This window comes from Peromyscus californicus, unplaced genomic scaffold, assembly GCF_007827085.1.
Source record: "Peromyscus californicus insignis strain IS unplaced genomic scaffold, ASM782708v3 Scaffold_15__1_contigs__length_86483966, whole genome shotgun sequence".
Taxonomy (NCBI): domain Eukaryota; kingdom Metazoa; phylum Chordata; class Mammalia; order Rodentia; family Cricetidae; genus Peromyscus; species Peromyscus californicus.
The window spans coordinates 51066573-51072787 of NW_026294447.1; positions in this window are offsets into that span (position 1 = coordinate 51066573).

Here is a 6215-nt window from a genome sequence, read left to right on the forward strand (position 1 = left end):
TTGCTACCACCGACACATGGTGGGCATTTGAAGCATAGAAAATGTGTTTGCTAAGGCAGCAAGCTTGAAAAGACTCAGTTTACCTATAGCTCAAGGTCAGGAGCAATGTGGGCTGTGTCTCCACACAGGATCCAGAGTCACAGGGCCTGGGGTCTTCAACCAGGGAGAAATGTATGATTGCCTCCCCCATTCTATGACTGGCTGTTCTTGTGTCCTGATGAGATTCTGAGCAGCAAAACCTGAGAAAATGAATGTAGTAAAAGGAGAAGTCTCTCAAAAACCTGCTTTATGCTGGGGGTGGTGGTGGGGGTGCACACCTTTAATCCCAGCACTTGGAAGGCAGAGGCAAGGGGATCTCAGTGAGTTCAAGGCCAGCCTGGCCTACAAAGTGAGTTCCAGGACAGCCAGGACTGTTACACAGAGAAACCCTGTCTTGAAAAACCAAATAAAAACAAAAACAAACCAAAAAAGCCCGTTTACAACTTAGTAGCTCGAGAGTGAACTGTAAGTCCTGTGACTATTGTAGGAGACATAATGGTTTGCAAATATTTGAAAATGTGTTTTTGACTTTCACTTTGGGCTTTAGTATGGAGGCTAAACAATTCTCCACTTGTGTATCTTATAAATGAGCTAACATCAGACATTAGTCTCTCTTTGATTTTTTTTAATTTGTATATGTGTGTTCATGTACATGCACTCACAAGCACATGTGTATATCCGTGTGTGTTCGCGTGTGTGCACATGTTTGTGTGTGGGTATGGAGGCCTGAAATTGATGTCTGGCATCTTCCCCAGTTGTTCTCCATCTATTTTTTTTTTTTTTTGAGACAGGTTTTGCAGCTAGCACACACCACTTCCTCTGGACTGGTCAGCCAGTCTCTGGGGCCGTCCGGTGTCTGCCTCTCCAGCATTGACATTACAGCTATGTACTGTTGTGCTGGGGTTTTTATGTGGACACTGAGTGTCTGAATTCAGTTCTTTATATTTGCATGGCAAACACTTTACCAATTAATCCATCCCCTCTTTTTCTTTTCTTTTTTTTTTAAAGTCCTCTAACAATCTCTATGTGGAACCTAGGCTGCAGATGATGAGACTCTGCGATTTCAATCCAAAGATGGGCCACATCTGACCTGTGACCAATTCCCAGCAGTCATTGTGCACATGGGTTGCAGAGACATCCGGGGCAGCTTGTCTGCTGCCTAACAGAGCACTGAAACAATCTAATAAATAAGAAATACAGTGCCACCGTCAGAGGCTTGGGTGGAGGTTGGAGCGAGCCAGAGAAGTAATTTGGGCAGTAAATCCTGTGAATTCCCATTACCCTCCCACCCCCCTTCAGACAAGCTAAAAATAGAAGCCTCAAATAAATATATATCAGAGGTAAGGAAAAAATAAGAAAGGGGTGATTTAGAAGGAATTGTTGGTGGTCAGCCTAAACCAAGAGTGTGGAGATTAGAACCAGATTATAATCATGAGATACTACAGTGTTTTCCAACAAGGTAGTTGGGGAATAAACATTACTGTGTTCTCTAAAAATAAGTCAAGACAAGCAAGGTGAAAAGCTAGGGATGTATGAGCTGTTGGCCATTTGTCTGCTGGCTCCTTGAGAACTCCTATGGAAATTCTAGCAGGAGAATACAGCTACTTTACCCCAGACAGAAGGTCATTCAGCAGCTCTGGCAGAGGCACAGGGAGACAGAAGGCAGGAGGGGGAGGTCTGCTGTCTGGGTTACGGCTCTTGATGCTGTCATAAAATGTTCTCACACAAGCAAGGGAGGGGGTCTACTTTGGTTCCCAGTTCAAAGGTATTGTTCACCATGATGGGGAAGCCGTGGCAGCAGGCGCTGTGGAGGCTGGCCACATTGCATACAAAGTCAGGTAGCAGAGAGGGATGTTGCTAGTGGCAGCTCGATTCAGTTCTGGATCCCAGCCTGTGGAATGGTGCCACCCACGGCTCATGTGACCCTTGAACTCAATGAACCTAACCTAGGTAATCCTTCACAGCTGTGCTCAGAGACTTGCCCCCTCAGGGATTCTGGTCATTAATTCTAGTCTGTCAAATTGACAGTCAGTATTAATTATCACACCTGCCTAGCCAACCAGATCTGCTGAACCAATCCCGACAGCTGACAGGCGACCAATGTCAGAACTAGATGCCCTCACTTCCTTGGCTGCCACTGCCGGGACATCCTATGGTCTGAATAAGATTAGCAATGACCATGATGAAGGCATCTTGGTTCTGATCCTGCAACCCATCTGGCTTCCCCATCCACACATCCAAAGATCACTAGCGACCTTCCTGTTGATAAGGTCAATGGACACTTTCTTTGGTTTTCTCTCCACTGCATGTGGCTCTGTTGTGGACCCTTCCTTCCTCAGGTTTCAGCATGCCTTACCTTATGTGTTTCTCACTTGTCATCCCTGTAACGTGAATCTTAAAAGGTCTTATTAGTAAAAAACAAACCTGGAGCTGGGTATTGGGGTGAATGCTGGAAGATCAGAGAAGCAGAACAAGCCACAACTACCTCACCTCGCCAATTTCTCAGCTGATCCTGTTTCCTTGGACTGGAAGCCTCTCAGTCCTCATCCGAATGTATCTCTGCCCAACTGCTGCTCAAAAGCCTAAAAGCTTAACCAGCTCTAGTTCCTGGTCCTCACACCTTATATACCATTCTGCCTCCTGCCATCACTTCTTGGGATTAAAGGCTCTTGTTACCACACCTGGCTGTTTCCAGTGTGGCCTTGAACTCACAGAGATCCAGGCAGATCTCTGCCTCTGGAATGCTAGGATTAAAGGCATGGGCTACCACTGCCTAACCTCTATGTTAATATTATGGCTGTTCTGTTCTCTGACCCCCAGATAAGTTTATTGGGGTGCACAATATATCAACCACACATCCCTGTGTTCTTAGTAGCCTTTGCTGGCTCCTCACCTTCTACATGTGCATAGACATCACTGGAAAACGGCCCCTTTGCTCTACATCCTCCAAGCACCTTTGAGACCCCCACCTTTCTGCCCTCACCCAGTATATGTCTTAGCTCCTAACAGTTCTAGTTACTCAGCACAGCTGCTGCTAGCCCCATGTGGCTATTCAAATTCCATTTTCTTTTAAAATGTATTATTTTAAAATTTTTAATGTGTATTTTTAAAAGATTTCTATACATTCTTTTTATGTGTGTGAGTTTTGTTTAGCCTGCCTGCTTGTTCGTGTCCCACATGAATGCCTGGTGCCATTAGAGGTCAGAAGAGGACACTGGATCTCTTGGAACTGGAGTTACAGATCGTTATGAGCCCCACATGTAAGTGCAGGGAATCAAATCCAGATCCTCTACAAGAAAAATAAATAAGTGCTTTAACCACTGAGCCATCTTTCCAGCTCCTCAAATACTGATTCTTGAAGTAAAATTGAGGCCTGGCAAGATGGCTCAGCAGGAAAAGGCACTTGCCACCAGGCCTGATGACCTGAGTTCAATCCCTGAGATGTTCATAGTGGAAGAAAGGAACCAACTTAGCAAGTTGTTCTCAGACTACCACACCTTATGCCATGGTACACGTATACCCACACACAATACACATACATGTACACATACACATACAAGTTGCATTTTGAGGGTTTGTTAGTGGCATAAAGCAACCATTTTGGACAGCATTATTCAGCTTTTATTGCCCTTGGGTATTTTGCAAGCACCTCACCATTATGTCTCATTGCCAGGCAGTGGTGGCACAAGCCTTTAATTCCAGCACTCAGAAGGCAGAGGCAGGTGGATTTCTGTAAACTCAAAACCAGCCTGGTCTACAAAGTGTACTCCAGGATGGCCAAGGCTATAAAGAGAAACCCTGTCTTGAAAAACTAAAAACAAAACAAAACAAAAAGTATATTACTCATAGACTATTGGGATGCGTGGAAAAGAGGGTGAGCAAACAGAGATAAGAGAGAGGGATAACAGATTGGCTTTCGTTGTTAAGTAACATACAACCCACTATGAATGAGCTTAAGTGACTAGGGGGAGTTGATTGTTCCTTACACTAAATGGAGCACAGGTTTTGCTTGAAGCTTTAATCAAGCAACTGGTCAGTGTTTTCAAAGGACATCTCTCTGCCCCCCCCCCCCGCCCCTCCCACACACACAGAGTGTAGACTATGCAAAAGTAAGCATCACCTTGGACATAGAGTAGCTGCCAGTAGCTCCTGGAGTGGAGATATTCCTTATTCCTGTCTCAAGGGGACAATGGGTCTTCTACAAATGTCTCCCCATACCTGAGCCTAGGCCAGGGTCACCAAAAGCAGTGCTTGGCTCAGTCTTGGGTTTCATTTTGGTCTCTGGAATCATGTAGAAGTAGCTATTTCTGACTCAAAAAGACTCTCAGGCAGAAATTGGAGGCTGTTGGGGAGTGAGAAGAAGAACATTAATCCCAAGGAAGACCCACAGATGCCCAATAGAGAGGAGGAGGGGTAGATCTGAAGAGAGAGAAGTGGGGTTGGACTGCATGTCCTATCTTCTTAGAATTTGTGAGGACTTGGCTCTGTAGGTCGCCTGGAACAGCCAGTCTGAGGCTGGAGCAGAACCACATGCTAGAACCCCAGTAGATTCAGTGTGTAGACTGGCTCCTTCCACCTTGTATGTGTCCTAGGAAAAGCATTCTTTCCTCAGATGCAGAATTAATGGTTTTCCAAGGTGTCCAGAGGACCAGCAAATGAGTGTTTCTTTCAAATATCAAAATACACAGGCTGGGAAGGTGACAGTAGTTAAGAACACATGTTGCTCTTATAGAGTACCTAAGTTCCATCTCCAGCATCACACAGGGCAGCTCACAACCATCTACAACTCAGATTCAGGAGTTCCAACACCCTCTCTGGCATCTGTGGGTACCTGCATACCTGTAGCATTTGTGCATACACACACACACACACACACACACACACACACACACACACACACACAAATAAAATATATTTTAAAATACAGTGATGAAATCGAGCAGTGATGGCACACACCTTTATTTCCAGCACTCAGTAGGCAGAAGCAGGCGGATATCTGTGAGACTGGGGCCAGCCTAGTCTGCAGAGTGAGATCCAGAACAGCCAGGGTTACATAGAGAAACCCTGTCTTGAAAAAACAAACAAACAAAATACAGTGATGAAAAAAAGAAGCCATGAATTTTAAAGAGACCAAGGAGGGGTGTATGGGAGGATTTGGAGGAAGAAAAGGGAAATATTTATATTATATATGGAATTATATTATAATTTTTTAAATGTAAAAGGAATGAAGAACATGTATATTAGACATTTTCTATATTGTTTCTCAAATTATAGAAATACGTAACAAAGGTTCAGGGGAAGAATCAGGTGAGTAGTGGTGTGTGTAGGGAGTGGGGTGAGGTAGTTCGGCCAAAAAAGACATTTGTCACACCAAACCCGACCACCTGTGTTTCATTCCTCAGACCCACATGGCACAAAAAGAAAACAACTCTGAAAGTTGTCCCTTGACCTCCCTATGAATGCCTCGGCATGCGTGCACACACAGGTAACACGAGAGGATAGAGTGGCAAACATCTCCAGTTGACACCAAGCAAGAACAAGACCCCTCTCATGACAGCATGAGAAGCTAATGATGTGTCCAAATGGGAACATCTTTTCTGTAACTTTTACTGCTGCTTTCTTTCATTTGTTTGCCTTGAATCCACATCACCTCTAACAAAAGCACCATATTCCTTAACGTTCTGGCAAAAACACTCTTCAGTTCTCAGGGCCGAGGTTGGTAAAGCCACCTCTTTAGAAAGTACGTATTAAGATAAGCATTCAAATGGATCAGCAACACAGAATGGGCTTCCTAAGCACAGTGTGCACAGAGCGAGAGCGGCCCTGCAAACTCCACCAACAATAGCGACTTTGTTCAGAGAGCTTTATGAACCCCATTTAGCATTAAGTAGATTGTCACACCTGGAGGAGTTCCAACAGAGGGGCTTCAGTTTTCTTATAAGTAATGTAGAGTGCTGGGAAAAATAGGCTTGAGGACATTGCAATTCCTTTCTTGCACAAATACAGAAAAAAATATTTTTCTTTGAAGTTGCTTAAGGTTATTTCTTTTTTTTTTCTTTTTCCAAAGGCAGAACATTTGAAATGTGTCCGTGGCAGGAAGCCTTTCTGACAATTATTTATGAACCCCTGTGAATTGGTGAAATGGGAAAGACAGCCACAGTTATGGGTAAAATGGT